The following is a 20014-nucleotide window of genomic DNA, read 5'->3' as shown; positions in this document are numbered from 1 at the left end:
TGGAGGAAAATTACTTTCCTGGTATGAAATGTGGCCTTTATCCTTTTATGTGAAGAACCATTGATGGGTTTTAAATGGAAAAGTGGTCACAATGGGACAAAAATCTTATTTTCTTTCTCAACCCACCACCCCACTGAAATGGCTCCTGTTCGGGTCACCAGTGCTTCTGTTTTGCCAAATCCACTGATCACTTCCTTTGTTTCCTCTCCCCTTTTTAAAAAAACTCAATTGCTTAGCAACATTTGGTACAATTACTCTCTCCCTCCCAGATCACTTTCTTCTGACTCATTAGGCGACACCATCCTCGTTCTCCTCCCACCCCAGCGGCTACTCTCTCCTGTTATCCTTCGCAGGCTCCTCCTCCACACTCACCCTCTGGATGCTGGAGTGTTCCACGGCTCATCTCTTCCCCCTTTATTCTTTTCCCTAGGAGTTCCATGGCTTCAAATAACAGGTGTATAAGTCAATGACTCTTAAATTTGTATCTTTAGCTCAAAACTTCTGTTTACCTCTGGATTTGTGCATCCAGTCATCTACTTGACATTTTCCCTTGAGTGTCTAATGGACACTTTACATGGAACTTACGCAAAGCAAAACACTTGCTTTTCTCCATTTTCCTCACAGCCCCCACTCCAAATAATACCACCCTCTACTCAGCTACTCAAGCCAAAAACCCAGAGTCATCCTCGATTATTTTTTCCTAACTCCCCATGCCAACCCTCTCAGAGTGCACTGCCAGCTCTGCCTCCGATCTATGTCTGGAGCCTACCTATTTATCTCCTTTTCTACCATGGCCACTCCAACTTCTGCCTCAGCCCCAGCTCCTGCTACTCTCCCTCTTGCTCACTACCTTCCAACCTCCTGCTCCTTTTTTGTGTTCTTCGAACAGCCAAGTTCTATCCCCTGAATCTCCTCTTTCCTTTGTCTGGAATGCTCAGTTCTTGGCACAGCCAATTTCTTTCTTGTCTCTGAGGTCTCAGTTCAAATGACACTTACCATCTAAAATGTCACCCCACCCAAGTCACTTTCGACCTTACATCCACTACTACCCTGTTTTGATTTCTTTCTGCTGCTAATTATTTATCTGAAAATGTATTTGTTGGTTTGTTTAACGTCTTCTTCCCACTCTAGACAGAAGCAGGTACTTCTCTGCCTTGATCGTTGTGGCCAGGTACCTAGAAAAGTACCTGGCACCTAATAGCGATTGAATATATATTTGTAGAATGAATGAATGTATGTTTTAGAAAAATTGCTTTGGTGGCAATTTGGAAAACAGATTTGAAGGGAAAAAAATCTGTGCTTTTGAAAGTTCTTTCTGGCTAGAGTTGCGGTATGGATTGGACTCAGAAACCTCGTGCATGGTCTCTTGGAACACCAAACCTTGTAGGATGTTTGGTGAGGTCAAGAATTCAGACTTAGGAGAGTCCTTCATTGATTCCAACAGGTGGGCTTCTTTTTCTGTGCTGTTGCCTGTAAGTTGAGTAGTTAAAATGTGTCCAAAATGGATTTCTGTATTTGGACTGCTGACACCACAAGTGTGTGAAAGTGGAATTAGATACTCTTCCTGTGGCAGCTCCTGGCCCCCAAGTTGTGGACGATTGCGGGGAGGACAGAGATGTTTTCGGAGAGCACCATCTGGCAGGGAAGGAGCGAGGGGAATCAGCCTGCAGTGGGGTCAGAGGTCCTTTTGACTGGCCTTGTGGTGGATAATGTGGAGACAGTTCTTTTCTTTCCATCTCTTCATTCTCGCACAAAAGAGCACACAGATCCTCACAGAAAAGAGGTTAGCCCGGCTCCGTAACTCGAGGATTCTTCTTTCTCTCTTTATCCTAGAGCCTGAGTTCTCTTCCATTCTTTTCAAAGCACAGTGGAAACAGAAAGGATGCTTAGAAAAGCGGATAAAAAGGAAACAGAATAGAAATCTCCTACACCTGCCAAATTCTTCCCCTGAATCCCATGTTATGCAGAATTTTTATTCAGCAAAAATATGTCTTTTTCAGGATAAATGAGAATCTATTGCAATGGCAATTCCCCTCTCCTTTTTCCTTTTTTGGTAGACTTTATGGGGCAATTTGAAATCTTAGGGCTTCCTTTCATTGTGCAGACTGAGAAATTGTAAACCTTGTAATCGGGAGAGCTGGGTGATCTGAAAGAGTAGGCAAAGCAGACTCGAGGAGCTGGCACCGTCTCCACGGATCCGCATGGAAGCCGAGCCTTGCCAATCTGCATGGACATTCCCCTCTCTAAAGGCATAAGATGTTCCACTTGGCAGCACAACGTAGTAGCAAAGTGTGGAATTAGAAGTCAGGAAATCTGGACTGTGGTTCTTACTAGTGGGGTGACCTTGGAAAAGCTATTTAGGCTTTCTGAGCCTTGTCTTTCCTACCATAAAATGGGAGTAATAACACATCTTTCCTCTATGCACAATGCTATTTGAGAATTAAATGTGTATATGAGAGTGCTTAGGAGATTGTGAAGACCTCTGCATATCTTAGTCACTATTTTCTAGTTTGTCAAATCAAAGTCTTAATCTAGAATGAATAAATCTATTCACAGTGAATGTTCATTCATTAGACAGACTGATTGATAATGACTTAGGATTCTGGACTCAGACCAGGAGACAGAAATAAAATCATTCTTGATAATGTTTTAGAGCCTCTACAAATTTAATATGACTTAATCTGCATGTTTAGTATAGAACTTGAGTATTAGGGCTAAAAATGTGACTATTGAGATTTAGTGAGAAAAGCTGGTTTTATCCACTCAACATTTACTCAATACATTTTTTGGGTGCATGTAAAGTGTTTATAACAGCATTTGGCACATGTCAAATGCTCAATAAATTCCCACTATTATTATTATTGTTGCTATTTGCCAGTTCCTGGGCTGGGCTTTGGGTTTACAAATATACAAAGCCATGGTCTCTGGCTTCTAGGAGCTCTGAGTCTAGTCAGGGAGGCAGATTTGTGAGCTGACAACTACACAAAAATAAATCAAGTGGGAGCAGTCAGAGACTGGCATGAGTCAGCCTATCTATACTTTTGAGTTCTGCCCCATTATTTATCAGCTAAGTGAACTTGGGCTAGTGATTTAACCTTCATTCCCCTCATTTGTAAAATGGGAGAATAATAGCATTGATTTTAAGGGATTGCTGAGTGAAATTAGATAATTATTCATTCATTTATCAAATATTTATTGGGTGTTGTGTGGTTGGCAGAATAATGCCCCTCCCAGAGATGCCCATGTCCTAATTCTTAGAATCTGTGAATATGTTAGGTTACATGACAAAGGGGGAATTAAGGCTGTAGATGGTATTAAGGTTGCTAATTAGCTACCCTGAAAATAGGGAGGTTATGGATTATCGGAGTGGGCCCCATGCAATCACAAAACTCTAAAAATGAAAGAGGAAGGCAGGAGAGGGATCAGAGTAAGAAAGAGATTTAAAGATGCTATGTTGCTAGTTTTGAAGATGGAGAAAAAGAGCCATGAACCAAAGAATGCAGGTAGCCTCTAGAAGCTGGAAAAGGCAAGGAAACAGATTTTCCCTTACAGCAGCAGAAGGAATGAAGCTCTACCTACACCTTGATTTTATCCCAGTGAGATCCATTTGGAACTTCTGACCTCCAGAGCTGTAGGAAAATCAATTTGTATTGTTTAAGCCACTAAATTTGTGGCGATTTATTACAGCAGCAATAGGAAACTAATATAAGTGTCTACTGTGTGGCACCAGACTTTGTTCTGGGTGCTGGGGCTAAGCAGTGGGACACCCAAACACATACACACACACTTGCTCTTTTGGAGCTTAAATTTTAGGACAATAAATAAATGGGTAAATAAGTATGTGTCAGAGGCTGATAAATGCTATAAAGAAAAAAGTAAAGAGGGTAAGGCAACCTTGGGTGAGGCAGCTCCTTTCCAGGGGCCACTGCCAAAGAGGATGCCACTATGAGCCTTCAGCAGCCCAAACTCCGAGCAGCGAGAGGACCGAATCCCTTGGTCCCAAAGGGGATCTGATTAGTGCATCATGGCCTTGGTGGCAGGAGGTTATTACAATGATCTGGCCAAGAGGCAACATTAATTTGTACTAAGGTGGTTGCAGGGGAGATGGTGTGAAATGATCAGACCCAGGATATATTTCTAAAGTAAAGCTCCTAGGATGGTTTTAAAAGGGATTTGATAGAATCGTTGTGATGGAAAGAGAGGCATCAAGGCTGACTCCAAATAACTGAAATGGGGTTGTCACTTTCTGAAACAGGGAGTACGAGATGACGGGCAAGTTGTGGGGAGAGAAAGCCAGAGTTTAGTTTGAGATATATTAAACCCTGGATGCTTTAGCATCTCCCACTGGGGACGTGTTGAATTCAGAGGAGAGACCAGAGCTGGAGCTGTGACTCTGGGAGAAAACCATGCAACTGACCTAAATCACTTTAGAGAGTAGATGTAGGCAAAGAAGAGATCCAAGATTGAGTCCTGGGGCACGGTATCAACTAAAGATTGGAAAGACGAGACAAGGCTCCCACAAAATCACATGACCTTGCGTGTGGTTAAGGGTCCAGTATCGGGTAGCTAGGCATGGAGGTTTTACAAAGGGCAGAGGGACTCGGGCTAGAAAGCACTGAGAGTGCCTGGGAGGACACTTGCTGAGCCTCACTCTTCCTAATTTTCTAACTGACCCACATTCACCCATGTCCTTTCTGGGCCTCAGTTTCCTCTTCTGCAAACTAAGGGCTTCTTTCATTTCTAACATGGTGTAAGCTATAATTATAAAATGGAGTGGCTAGAAATCATGTATCACTGCATTCATGTTGATTTAAAAAATTTTTTAATTTGATTTTTTTACTGTGGCAAAGTATACATGACATAAAATTTACCATTTTAACCATTTTACGTGTACAGTTCAGTAGCGTTAAATACATTCACATTTTTGTACAGCTATCACCACCACCCATCTCCAGAACTTTTTCAGCATCCCAAACTGAAACTCTGTGTCCATTAAGCAATAACTCCTTATTTCCCCTTCTCCACTGTTCTACTTGCTTTTGCTATGAATTTGACTACTTTCAGTATCTCATACAATATTTCAGTATTTGTCCTTTTGTGTCTGGCTTATTTCACTTAGCAGAATGTCTTCAAGGTTCATCCATGTTGCAATGTGTGTCAGAATTTCATTCCTTCTTAAGGCTGAGTAATTTCAGCCATGTGCATTTGAAATCACAAGATCCGTGCCCAAATCCCAACTCTTCTCCTGCTGAGCTCATATGACCTTGGGTGTGCCCTCTGTTTCTCATTTCCTCATCCTTAAATTGTGAAAATAGTACCTACCTCACAGACGTGTTGGATGGAGAATTTGATATAATGGATGTGAAACCTCTTTAGAAAGATTATGATGCTGTGGCTATTTTTAACTGTAAGAGCCCACTAGGTTGGCTGCCAGGCGTTGATTCTTTTCTCTGGGCCATCCTAATGACATCTTTCCAAGCAATTCCTTGGCCTGGCTGCATAGTTGATCCAATTCACTTATCACAGCAGTCAAATAAATGGACTTGGTTGTTTCCCTGTCAGCTTCTCTGTGTGTTACATCAGCGCAGCCTGAGATAAGGAGCCTCTGTCTCTGACCCAGACACTCTGGTCCTGGGTGCCTTCATTTGTATGCCAGGGAAAGTACAATCCCTGAGGGCTGGGGAAAAAACCCTTCTCCCCTTGGCTTTTGGCCTCGTTCTAAAGAAACATCCAGCTCCCTGTTCCTGGGCCTGACTCACTGGGGTCATTGCACTCTGGAGAGGGTGGGAGGATGGATTGGGGGAAGGACATGAGGCAGCATGGCCTGGGAGTCCGGGGGCCTGAGGGTCAGCTGGATGTCCTGCAGACTTGCTGAGTGAGTGTGAGCAAGGAACGTCCCCTCTCTGGGTTGGTTGCCTTCCTCTGTCATAGGCGGTGGGACTTGATGGCCTCCAAGGCCATTTCTGGCTCTGGCCTTGTATGAATTATTTGTGAATTATCATTTCCACTTTCTGTCCATGACTCTCTCAATCTTTCCTTCACCCCCACTCTTCTTGTACTTTACTTGTTCCCAAGAGCTACTTGCTTTAGGTTCAGAGTTAAACTGGATCCTTATCCCTAGCTCTGAGCCTATGTCTTCCCTCCGTATTCACTTTGATTCCTTTCCAATCCAATTTTGTGCTGTCGACAGTGACTGACTCTAGAAACATCTGCTTTTCTGTTGCATGCTGAAAGATCAATGGCAGGTTATGGCTTCAATTCTCATTTCATTGGTATTTTAGGAGAAGAGCAATACTCCAACCTCAAAAGAATGGCCCTCTTACAATAGGGTCTAGACTCAGAGTGGGGAGATAGACTCCAAAAGTAGACAAGAGGCCAGATAATGTAGGCTTCCAAAGAGAGGCTGAAGAGTTTGGACTTTATGCAATGGCAGTAGGGAGCCACCGAGCCACCGTTTTAAGCTGTATCTGAGTTGTCTCTTTAAGAGATCATTCAGGCAGCTTTTGAAGATTGGATTAAAGTGGGAAGAAAGCAGAAGCAGGCAGGAGAATGAATCCAGGATCTAGGTGAGAGAGACCAAGAAAAGCGGCAATAGCGCCATGTCTGGTGAATGGTCACACTTTTAGCTGTGACTCAGGAGGTGCAAAGGCAATGAATATAACCGAAGCATTTGTACTCCCATAATATTCTGAAATTAAAAAAAGTGGCAGTAGGGATGAAAAGGAAGAGACTGATCTGAGAGGTTTTAGAATAATCAACTGCACTTGGGCCCTAGTGAATCTGGAGATGAGAGAGAGGAAGAAGTTGAGAGGGACACTGACATCTCTAGCTTGTAAGGTTGATGTGTGATTTTGCCTTGTAGCTAATCCATGAAACACATGCTCTCCCACTCCTCCCTGGCTCACTGTGCTGCAGCCATGCCCAAATTTGCTCTGCCTCAGGGCTTTTGCACTTGTCGATTTCCATGCTCAATTTTAGCTCAATGTCATCTCTTTTAAGAGGCTTCTTTGACCACCCAGTCTAAAGTAGGTCCTGTGCCCAATTCATGTCTTGCCTCAGGTCTTTATTGGCAGAAATGGTCTCTAGCTAAAATGAGCTCATTCTTCTATTTGCTTCCCTCCACTACAATTTAAGTTTCTCATGGGCAATGGTCTTGTCTGTCATGTTCATTATCGTATCCCTGGCACCTAGAACAGGGCTTGACTCACAGTAAGCCCTCGATAATTAAAGTTGGATGGAAAGGAAAGAAAGAAGGAAGGAAGGGAGGGAGGGAGGGAGGGAGAAGGAGGAAAAAAGAAAAGGAAGTCAGGAAATGAGGGAAGGAGAGAAGGAGGGAAGGAAGGAAGGAAAGAAAGGAACAAAGGAAGAGGAAAGACTGGAAACAGATGTGTAGATTATTTCCAAAGACGGCTGCAACAATATCTCCCATCTTGCATGCCTTTTGCAGTGAGTCTTGAGACTCCTCTCCTCAGATCAAGTCTTCACACTCTCACAATGCTTCTTCTTGGAACAGTTGTGAGGCCATCACGCTGGGAAAGCCCACACCACGTGGAGAGGCCCCCTAGAGGGGAACTGAGCACAGCACACCAGTCAACAGCCCAGCTGAGCCAACCCCCAGCAGAGCTGCCAGCAGAATGCAACCACGGGACTAACCCCAGGCAAGAAGTATGCAGCCAAGCCACAGAGCTGTGAGAAGTAATAAATTGTTGTTTTAAGCCACTAAATTTCTTACTTCACTTTGGGCTTTGAGTTTGAGGAACTGGTGGGTCTCTGGATGGAGCTATACAATAGGAATTGAATATAAGCATATCCATCTATCTACTGCCTGTCTCCCATACACACACACTTGTATATGTGTATACTTCAATGTGAATAAGAAAAAAGATTCTTTTGTTTCCTGATTGGATTGTAAAGAAAATTGTGACACTGGTGTGTTTTCTCATTCTCACCCTGGAAATTTTTCAAATGGATGAATGGGGAACAGTTATACACAGACAAAGGCATTTTTATTTTCATTATCCTATAATTGTGAGTTGGCATTTCCTTAAAGTATAAATGCATGTAACAAACTATAGTAGATTAGCACTTTCTATGACTTTGACATAATAGAATTTAAATATATTTCTATTTTTAATATGTATGTTTTTCTTTTTCAATTTTTTACATGTGTCTTTTTATGATATGTAAGGTGTATAACATGATGTTTTGATACACATTACATAGTGAAATGATTGCTACAGGCAAGTAAATTAACCTTTCCATCACCTTATATGGTTACCTTTTTTTTGGTAGTAAGAGCACCTAAAATTTACTCTCAGCAAATTTTCAGTGTATAATACAGCATTATTAACTACAGTTCTCATGCTGTATATTGGCTCTCTAGACTTATTAATTGTACATACCTTCAACTTGGTACCCTTTGACCTACTTCTTCCCATTTCCTCCCCCTTCTTGCCCCTGGTCACCTCTGTTCTACTCTGTTTTTATTAATATATATAGATATATAGATATTTGACTTTTTGTAAGATTCCACATATAGGTGAGATCACTCAGTATTTTTCTTTCTGTGTCTGGCTTATTTCACTTAGCACAATATTCTCTAGGTTCATCCATGTTATTGCAAATGGCAGGATGTCCTTCTTTTTTAAGGTTGAATAATATTCCACACGAGTTTCTTTATCCAATCATCCATCGGTAGATACTTAGGTTGTTTATTTTGGCTATTGTGAATACAGTCGTGTGTCACTTGTTCTGAAAAAATGTGTGATTAGGTGATTTCATTATGCAAACATCATAGAGTGTACTTACACAGGCCTAGATGGTATTTCTTGCTATTGAGTTATATGAGTTCCTTATATATTTTGGATAGTAACCCTTTATCAGATATCTGGCTTGCAAAAATTTTCTCTCAATCCATAGGCTGCCTTTTATTTTGTTGATTATTTCCTTTGCTGTGTGGGAGATTTTAAGTTTGATATAGTCCTACTTTATTTTTGCTTTTGTTGCCTGAGCTTTTGGTGTAATATCCAAAAAAAAAAAAAAAAAAAAAAAAATCACTACCAAGACCAATATTAAGGAGATTTCTCCCATGTTTTCTTCTAGGAGTTTTACAGTGTCAGATCTTACATTTATGTTTTTAATACATTTTGAGTTGATCTTTGTGCATGGTATAAGATATTCTTTTGCATATGGATATCCAGTTATCCCAACACCATTTATTGAAGACACTATCTTTTCCCCATTGTGTCTTCTTGGTAGCCTTGTTTAAAATTAGTTGACTGCATGTGCTTGGGTTTATTTCTGGGCTCTCTATTCTGTTCCATTGGTCTATGTGTCTGTTTTTATGCAAGCACCATACTGTTTTTATTACTATAGTTTTGTTATATAATTTGAAATCAGGAAATGTGATGCCTCCAACTTTGTTTTTCACAAGATTTTTTTAGGCTATTCAGGGTATTTTGTGGTTCCTTAGGAATGTTAGAATTGTCTTCTTTTTAGTTCTGTAAAACATGCCATTGTACTTTTGATAGACATAGTATTGAATTTGTATATCACTTAGAGAGTATGGATATTTTAACAATATTAATTCTTACAATCCACAAACTGGAATATTTTCACATTTCTTTGTGTCTTGTTTAATTTCTTTCTTCAATGTTTTATAGTTTTCAGTATACAGATCTTTCACTTTCCTGGTCAAATTTTTTCCTAAATATTTTATTCTTTTGATGCTATCATAAATGGAATTGTTTTCTTAATTTCTTTTTTAGATAAACCATTATTGGTGTAAGGAAATGTAACCAATTTTTGTATGTTGGTTTGGCATCCTGATATAATACTTTAGTTAATTCATTTATTAGTTCTAACAGATTTATTTTTTGGTGAAGCCTTTAGGGTTTTCTACATATAAAATCATGTCATTTGCAAACAGGGATAATTTTACTTATTCCTTTCTGATCTGGATGCCTTTATTATTTTTTTTTCTTGTTTGAATGCTCTTGCTAGTACTTCAAGTACTATGTTGAATAGAATACTATTAGAATAGAGTAGCACAGCCATCCTTGTCTAGAGTACTATTCTGTTAGAGTACTAACAGAGTAGAGCTAGAGTGGGCATCCTTACCTTATACCAGATCTTAGAGGAAAAGCTTTCAGTTTTTCCCCATTGATTATGATGTTAGCTATGAGCTTTTCATAAATGGCCTCTATTATGTTGAAGACATTTCCTTCTATACCTGTTTTGCTGAGAATTTTTGTCATAAAAGGCTGCTAAGTTTTGTCACATGCTTTTTCAGCCTCTATGTATATTCTCATATAGTTTTTATCTTTCATTCTGTTGATGTGGTATATTACATTGATTGAATATGTTAAGCCAACCTTGCATCCCAGGGACAAATCCCACTTAGTCATGATGTATAATCTTTTTAATGTGTTATTGAATTCAGTTTGCTAGTACTTTTTGGAGGATTTTTGCTTCTATAGTCATCAGATATATTGGCCTGTAGTTTTCTTTTCTTGTGGTTTCTTTGTCTGGCTTTGGAATGTGGGTGATGGTGGCCTCCTAAAATGAGTTTGAAAGTATTTCCTTACTTCTGTTTCTTAGAAGAGTTTAAGAGGGATTGATATTAATTTTTCTTTGAATGTTTGGTAGAATTCAGCCATGAAGCCATCTGGCCCTGAGCTTTTCTATGTTGGGAGGTTTCTGATCACTACTTCAATCTCTTTATTTGTTGTTGTTCTGTTATGGCTTTCTATTTCTTCTTGATCCATTCTTGGCAGGTTGTGTATTTCTAAGAATTTATCCATTTCCTCTAGGTAATCCAATTTGTTGACATATAATTGTTTATAGTAGTCCATTGCAATGTCTCTACCATCATTTCTGATTTTATTTATTTGAGTCTTCTCCTTTTTATTCTTAGTCCACCTAAGTTTTTGTCAACTTTGTTTATTTCCTCAAAAAATTACCTCTCAGTTTTGGTGATTTTTTCTTATGGTTTCTCTATTTATTTTTTCTGTAATATTTATTATTTTCTTTCTTCTGTTAACTTTGCATTTAGTTTGTTCATCTTTCTCTAGTTCCTTAAGGCTGTGGTCCTGAACCCCCAGCTGCAGACTGGTCCTGTGAGTGGTGGGCCAGCAAGCAAAGCTTCATCTGTATCTACAGCTACTCCCCACCACTTGCATCGCTACCTGAGCTCTACCTCCTGTCAGATCAGCAGCATCGTTATTTTCAGGAAAACAAGCTCAGGGCTCCCACTGATTCTGCAGTATGGTGAGTTGTATAATTGTGTTTTATTATACAACTTTTTTGTATTGGTATGTTTTTACTCCTTTCTCTTTTTCTTCTGTGTAATTTCTATAGGTATTATTTTTGAGGTTACCAAGTGACTGACATAAAATATCTTATAGTAATCTATTTTAAACTGATAAGAACTTAACTTCCCTTTTGTGTAAGAATTCTCTGCTTTTACCTCTTCTCCCCCCACATTACATGCTATTGATGTCACAATTTACAACTATTTATATTATGTATCCATTAATATCATTTATTACTTTTGTTTTTTACCTTTTATAGTAGAATTATAATTGATTTACCCACCACTGTTATAGTAATAAAATATTGCTTTTGTCTGTATATTTACTTTTGCAAATCAGTTTTATACTTTCTTATGTTTGTGTGTTGCTGTTCAGTGTCCTTTTTTTTGACTTGAAGAACTCTCTTATCATTTTTTGTAAGGAAGGTCTACTGGTGATAAATTTCCTCAGTTCTTTTTGTCTGAGAAAGTCTTTACCATACATTTTTTGAAGACAGATTTTTCTGGGTATAGTATTCTTGGGTTTTTTTTTTTTTTCTTGTTTTTTGTCTTTCAGTACTTTGACTATATCATTCACTTCTTTCTGGCCTGCAAGGTTTTTAATAAAACATATGCTGATGGTCTTATTACAGTTCCCTTGTATGTGACAAGTCACTTATTTTCTTGCTTCTTTCAAATTTTTCTTTTTGTTTTTAACTTTTGACAATTTGATTATAATGTGTCTTGGTGTGAGTCTCTTTGTAATCTTCTTATTTGGTGTCCTTTGGCCTTCCTGGATCTGGATTTCTATTTCTTTCCCCCAGACTTGGGAAGTTTTCAGCCATTATTTCTTTGAATAAGGTCTCTGTAGCTGTGTCTCTTTCTTCTCCTCTGAGGCTTTGACAATGAGTATATTATTTTCCTTAGTGGTGTCCTATAAGTCCCTCTTTATTATTAGTATTATTATTATTATTTTGCTCCTCAGATGATGACTTCCAATGACCTATCTTTGAATTTACTGTTCCTTTCTTCCTCTTGATCTAGTTTGCTATTGAATCCCTCCATTGACTTTTTCAGTTAAGTTGTTGTATTATTTAGCTCTATTTAGCTCTGTTTTTTGTTTGGTACTTTTTAATATTTTCTGTCTCTTTGTTGAAATTCTAAGTTTGTTCATGCATTGCTCTCCTAACTTTGATTTTGAATTCTCTATTGGTTAAATCACATATCTCCATTTCATTAGGGATGGTTTCTGGAGATTTATCTTGTCCTTTAATTTGGAACATATTTCCTTATTTCTTCACATTTCTTGACTCTGTTTAGTTTCTCTGTGTTAAATAAGACAACTGCTTCTCCTAGTTTTCTCAAACTGGCCTCCTGTTGAAGATGGACCTCGCCAGTCAGCCCAGTCAGAGATTCTAGGTTCCTCTCAGATCTTTGTGCTTGGCCAAACCATTTTCTTTGTTCTTAGTGGCCCCCATAAGATTAGGGTGTGCCAAGTCCTACCTTGTGCTATCAGCAGCACAAGACAGATAGGATATAAACCAGTCCTTTGAGATGCAGCTGGAAAAGTTGGGATATTATATGTGTTCCAGTTTTTTCTATCCTCAGGGATAAGCTGAGAACTGGACTTTATCTCCCACTCTCTTTGCACCAAGCTGGGGAGAGGATCTGTGGCAAATGCCTGCACGTTCATTCAGACCACCCTTTCTGAGCTAGAGCCACTGGAAGTGCACCCATTGAAAAACCACTCTTTGTTCCTTGTGGTCTAGGGAGAGTCAAGAAAGCAGAGTCCCATCAAGTTGTTAGGAGGCATTCTCTTAGGTGGGAGCTATAAAAGTTGGTATAGTTGATATATACATAAGCTCCTTCCAGGGAGAATCTACAGACCTGGATTTATCTCTGAAGTGAGCCAGGGAAGAAGGCACAGGAAGTACTCACACTACCATTTAGGGTCTCAGAGGTCTATTGTTTATCTGCCCCATCAGCTCCCAGGTGCAGAATAATTAGAAGCTCAACCTCAGGCAGCAGCTGGAAAAGTGTATGGACAAACCCTTTCCAGGGAGAAACTGGGAGCTTGGCATATTAGTCCATTCTCTCTGCACTCAGCTTATGGGGTATAGCCACTGGAAGTATTCACATGCCCATTTAACACCACCCCTTTGTTCTCTGTGATCTATGGAGAATCATGAATGAAGAGCCCTGTCAACTTCTAGAGCTAAGTGATTAAGGAGCCAATCCCTTGGGTGGGGACTATAAAAGTTTGGGTGTTATGTGTGTGGTCCAAATATTTCATTTCTCAGGCATAAGTTGGGAACTGGGGATTCCTTCTCAATTTTAAAGTGTGGCACCTGGGATGGAGTTTGTGCCTGAGTGTATCTCAGTGTTTCCTACCTATTCTGATGTGGATATTTTCTCAGATGTTTGGTGAGTAGGAGTCTCTCAATTAGTTTCTGGCTTTCTTTCAGAGGAAATTGATCTGTGTGTAGACGTTTATCTGGTGCATATGTAAAAAGAGGGAAAGTCAGGAGCCTCCTATTCTGCAATCTTGGTGATGTCCCTCCCATCCAATGTGATTTGAGAAGTGTTCAGGAGCATGTTGCCCAATGCTTCTGCCCCACTGCATTCTGCCTCCCTTGTCACGGTCCTGTGCATGGCTGGGCTTTGAAATGTTGCCCCAGTTCTTGGGCTCTTGGCTTGGAAGAATCACAAGCCTTGGCCCACACAATGGGGAGAGATGACAGACACTCAAAAAATATGCGTGAAGAATTTTATTGTAAGGAAAGTTTAAGGGTGCAAAGCAAAAATATATTTCCTAAGGGGAAACATGCACTTCTATGTTTCTCCTTTTATATGCTAGTAGTATATGTTGATGTAAAGATCAGTTATACTTACTTATGATTATATGTCACAGGTTTTGGGGTCTGGATTTTTCCAGGTATGGACATAACTTAAAGATTATGTTCCAGACATTCCTTTCTCCTATATGTGTGATGGGGAAAGTCACCATTTATGGTGTTCTTCTATTTTCTGATTGGTGGTCACTGTTGTATGGTCTTAGTAACCTATTCTTTAAGACTGAAATAACTGTTTTCCCTTTATTTTTCTATAACTATTTCTTTCTTGTTGTTTTTCTTTGACTGTTTCCTCCTTCCTGTTTTTCTGATCCTATCATTCCATCACCTCTTGTTTTTTCTTTAACTGTTTCCTCTTTCTTGTTTTTCTGCCTCTGTCATTCCATTACCTCTTATTTTTCTCTCCTTAACACCCTGACTCTACATGTCTGCCCTTACTGTTACTCCTTTGGCCTTGAGTTAAATAGTAGATGCAGAAGCATCAATTCTAGGCCACTATAGTATTGACTAACATGTATTTAGTGCTTTTCAACTTAGAAAGCAATTTTTCCATCCTCATAGCAAATCTATGGCATACGTTCTGATTTTTGTGTGTGTGAAAATGGAGAAACCGAAGATTAAACTGAAACTCACACAGTAAGTTTCAGTGAAGTGAAGAACAGCTCCAGCAGGCTCTCTAAACTCCTGGGTCAGCGTGCTTTCAGCACCACCACATTCATTCTGATAGAACAGCCTATGAGCTTCCTGGAAACTATTTAAATAAGAAAGAGAATGACCTTTGTCTTGAGCTATTCATTGTCTGTCACAGGAGACATTAGATATCATCTTTGGGCAAGGCCTTCACCCACCTTGTAATTTAAGTAAAACTTTTATGCTAATTTCCTCTCCCTGCTGGTGTTAGTCCTGGCTCCTGGGAAAGGGAAGGAAATGCTTTCACAATTTATATACAACTTTGGCTTCAACCACATCATTTACTCTATTTTGTCTCCTATAAAATCTAAAAAAGTAGCTGTAATATCTCTGTTTCTTTCTTTTTTTTTTTTTTTTGTGATGTCTTTATTTTGCCTTCACACTTTTTTTATTATTTCAAAACATTACAAGGGTACAAATATTTTTGGTTTCATGGATTGCTTATGTTAACCTTGAGTCAGGGTAACATGTATGCCTATCGCCCAGATAGTGTTCATTGAACCCATTAGGTAGGTTTTCATCCACGCCTCCTCACCCCTTCCCTCTACTTGATTTCCACTGACTTTTACTTCCCTCTGTGCACATGTGTGCTCATCGGTTAGTTCCAATTTAATAGCAAGTACATGTGGTGTTTGTTTTCCCATTTTTAGATACTTTACTTAGGATGATAGTCTCCGGTTCCAAATTGTTGCAAAAGGCCGTAATTAATCCTTCTTCATGGCTGAGTACTATTCCAGTATACATATACCGCTTTTGTTAATCCACTCATGAATTGATGGGCACTTGGGTTGATTTCACATCTTTGCAATTGTGTGTTGTGCTGCAATAAACATTCAAGTGACTTATTTTCCTTTGGGTAAATACCCAGTAGGGGGATTGCTGGATCAAATGGTAGGTCTACTTTTAGTTATTTGAGGAATCTCCATAGTGTTTCTCATAAAAGTGTACTAATTTGCAGTTTCATCAACAGTATATAAGTGTTTCTTTCTCTCTGCATCTATTGTTTTTGGACATTTTAATAAAAGCCATCCTAACTGGGGTAAGGTGTTATCTCATTGTGGTTTTAATTTGCATTTCCCTGATGATCAGTGACATTGAGCATTTTTTCATCTGTGTATCGGGCATTTGTCTATCTTCTTTTGAAAAGCTTCTGTTCATGTCTTTTGCCCATTTTTTTAATGTTTTTTTTTTTTATTGTTGCTTTGCTTGAATTCTTTGTAGATTCTGGTTATTAGCCCTTTATCAGATGTATAGGTTGCAAATATTTCCTCATACTCTGTAACTTGCCTATTTTCTCTGTTGATTATTTCCTTAGCTATGCAGAAGCTCTTTAATTTAATCAAGTCACATTTATTTATTTTGGTTGCTGTGATTGCCATTGGGATCTTTTTCATAAATTCTTTGCCTAGGCCTATATCTAGAAGAGTTTTTCCAACATTTTCTTCTAGAATTATTATGGTTTCATGCCTTAAATTTAGTCTGTTATCCATCATGAATTAATTCTTGTGAGTGATGAGAGATGTGATATTGTTTCATTCTTCTGCATGTGGCTCTCCAATTCTCTCAGCACCATTTATTGAATGGGACTTCTTTCCCCAGTGTATGTGATTGTCTGCTTTGTCAAAGATCAGTTGACTGTATGTGGATAGTTTATATATCTGGGTTTTCTGTTCTGTTCCATTGGCCTATGTCTCTATTTTTGTGCCAATACCATGCTGTTTTGGTTACTATAGCCTTCTAGTATAGTTTGAAATCTGGTAATGTGATGCCTCCAGATTTGTTGTTTTTGATTAAGATTGCTTTGGCTTTCAGGCTCTTTTCTGATTCCAAATGAAGCACAGAATTATTTTCTCTAGATCTGTGAAACATGATGTTGGTATTTTGATGGGGATTGCATTGAATTTGTAAATCACTTTGGGTAGTATGGACATTTTAGCGATGTTGATTTTAACAATCCATGAGCACGATATGTATTCCATTTCTTTGTGTCATCAGTGATTTCTTTCCTCAGTGTTTCATAGTTGTCTTTGTAGTGATCTTTTACCTCCTTGGGTAAATATAGTCCTAGGTATTTTAGTTTCTTTGTGTCTATTGTGAATGGTATTGAGTCTTTGATTTGACTCTCAGCTTGGCTGTTGTTGGTGTATAGGAATGCTACTGATTTGTGTACATTGATTTTGTAACCTGAGACTTTGTTGAATTTATTTATCAATTCCAGGAGTCTCTTGGTGGAGTCTTTAGGGGTTTTCTAGATATAAGATCATATTGTCAGCAAAAAGAAATAGTTTGACCTCCTCTTTCCTGCTTTGGCTACCATTTATTTCTTTCCCTTGCCAGATTCCTCTGGCTAGGACTTCCAGCACATGTTGAATAGAAGTGGTGAGAGTGGGAACTCTTGTTTTGTTCTAGTTCTTAGTGGGAATGCTTTCAACTTTTCCCCATTCAGTATGATGTTGGCTGTGAGTTTGTCTATATGGCCTTTATAATTTTGAGGTATGTTCCTTCTATGCCTAGTTTATTGAGAGTTTTTATCATGAAAGGGTGCAGAATTTTGTCAAATGCTTTTTCTGCATCTATTGAGATGATCATATGGTCTTTGTTTTTGCTTCTGTTTATGTGGTGAATCACATTTATTGATTTCTATATGTTGAACCATCACTGCACCCTGGAATGAAGCCTACTTGGTCATGGTGGATTATTTTTTCAATGTTCTGTTGAATTCAGTTTGCTAGTATTTTATTGAGAATTTTTGCATCTATAGTCATAAGGGATATTGGTCTGTGATTTTCTTTTTTTCATTGTTGTTCTGTCCTTTCCTGGCTTTGGTATCAAGGTGATGCTGGCTTCATAGAATGAGTTGGGAGGATTCCCTCCTTCATGATATTAGAGAATAATTTCTGTGGTATGGATACCAGCTCTCTTTTGTATGTCTGGTAAAATTCAGCTGTGAATCCATTTGGTCTGGGGCTTTTTTTTGTTGTTAGAAGCTATTTTATAACTGCTTCAATCTCATTGGTTGTGATTGGTCTTTTTGGGAGTTCTACATCTTCCTGATTGAGTATTGAGAGGTTGTATGTTTCCAGGAATTTGTCCATTTCCTCTACATTTTTGAGTTTATGTGTATAGAGATTTTCATAGTATTCACAGATGATATTTTGTATATCTTTGATATCAGTTGTAATATCTCCTTTTTCATTTCTGATTGAGCTTATTTGGGTCCTTTCTCTTCTATTCCTGGCTATTCTAGCAAGATGTCTAATAATTTTGTTTATTTTTTCAAAGAAACAACTTTTTGCTTCATCGATCTTTTTCATTTTATTTTTTTGGTTTTGTTTTGTTTTTTCCATTTTGTTTAGTTCTGCTCTGACCTTAGTTATTTCTTTTGTTCTGCTAGATTTGGGTTTGATTGGCTCTGTCTTTTCTAGTTCCTTGAGATGTGACATTAGATTGTTGATTTTTGATTTTTCTGTCTTATTGATGCAGGCACTTAAGGCTATGAATTTTCCCCTTAGGACCGTTTTTGCTGAATCCCATAGATTTTGATAGCTTGTGTGCCCTTTGTCATTCAGTTCAAGGAATCTTTTGATTTTTATGTTAATTTCACTATTGACCCAATAATCATTCAGCAGCAGATTGTTTAATTTCCATAAGTGTGTATAGAATTGAGTATTGCTCTTGGAGTTGACTTCTGGTTTTATTCCACTGTGGAGTAAAGACACTGAGAAGATACATGGTATGATTTTATTTTTTTGAATTTGTTGAGACATGTTTTGTGGCCTAAGATATGATCAATCTTGGAAAATGTTCCATGTGCTGATGAGAAGAATGTATATTCAGTAGTTTTTGGGTACAATGTTCTGTAAATGTCTGTTAGGCCCATTTGTTCTAGCATCCCGTTTAAGTGTGGTGTTTCTTTCTTTATTTTCTGCTTGGATGATCTGTCCAGTTCTGTCAGTGGGGTGTTGAAGTCCCTGGCAATTAACATGCTGCTGTTTATCTCTTTGCTTAAATCTAGTAAGGTTTACTTTATGAATTTTGGTGATCCTGTGTTAGGTGCATGCATATTTAGTTAGGATTGTTATGTCTTCTTGTTGAATTGTTCCTTTTACCATTATATAATGAACATCTTTGTCTTTCTTCACTCTGGTTGATTTGAAGTCAATTTTTTCTGATATAAGAATGGCTATACCATCTTTCTTTTGGTTTTCATTTGCATGAAATATTTTTTCCATCCCTTCACCTTATGGGTTAGATGTGTTTCCTGAAGACAGAAGATACTTGAGTTGTATTTTTTCACCCATTCAGCCAGCCTATGTCTCTTGAGTGGGGCATTAAAACTGTTCACGTTGATTGATAGAATTGATATGTGGGATTCTGTTCTGTTCATCCTGTTTGCTTTTGTAAAACAAACCCTTATTGTTTTGTTTTATATCTTATGTTATTGTTTTATATGAGCTCTGATTTTTAGCTTTTGGGTGGTTTTATACTTGTGGGTGTCTATTGTGCTGATACATATATAATGTGTTTTTGAGTTTTTCCTATAGGGCAGGTCAGGTTTTGACAAATTCCCTCAGTGTTTGCTTGTCTGGAAAAGTCTTTATTCCTCCTTCATATATGAAACTTAGTTTGGCAGGATACAAAATTCTAAGCTGGCAGTTGTTCTGTTCAGGAAGGCTGAAGATGGGGCCCCAATCCCTTCTGGCTTTTAAGGTCTTGGTTAAGAAGTCTGCAGTTAGCTTGATGGGTTTTCCTTTGTAAATTTCTTTATGTTTTTGCCTCACGGCTCCCAGGAGTTCCTCTTTCATGTTGACTTTGGCCAGTCTGATGACTGAGCTTGTAAGACACCTCTGAGCCTTACCTCAGAACTTTCATAGCATCCTGTGTATTCCTCTGTCAAATTGCTTTAAACCGTCTTCTCCTTCTATCCTTCCACTACATCATACGTGTCTTGAGATTTCACTCGACTTTCTGTCCCTCTTGCCCAGCCTAGTGCCAAATATCTAGAAGGTACTTGGAAAAAGTCTTGGACTTGGAATTGAGAAACCAGAGTTCAAATCCTTTGTTTTCTATGCATTATTTCTATGACATACATAAGTCATCTTGCCTGTTTGAGCCATGTTTCCTTATCTATAATTATTCTATTTATCTTTAAAGGAAAAACTGAAGATCAAATGAGAAAACA

The sequence above is a fragment of the Eulemur rufifrons genome, chromosome 7 (genome assembly GCF_041146395.1).
Source record: "Eulemur rufifrons isolate Redbay chromosome 7, OSU_ERuf_1, whole genome shotgun sequence".
Classification (NCBI taxonomy): Eukaryota; Metazoa; Chordata; class Mammalia; order Primates; family Lemuridae; genus Eulemur; species Eulemur rufifrons.
This window is presented reverse-complemented; position numbering follows the sequence as displayed.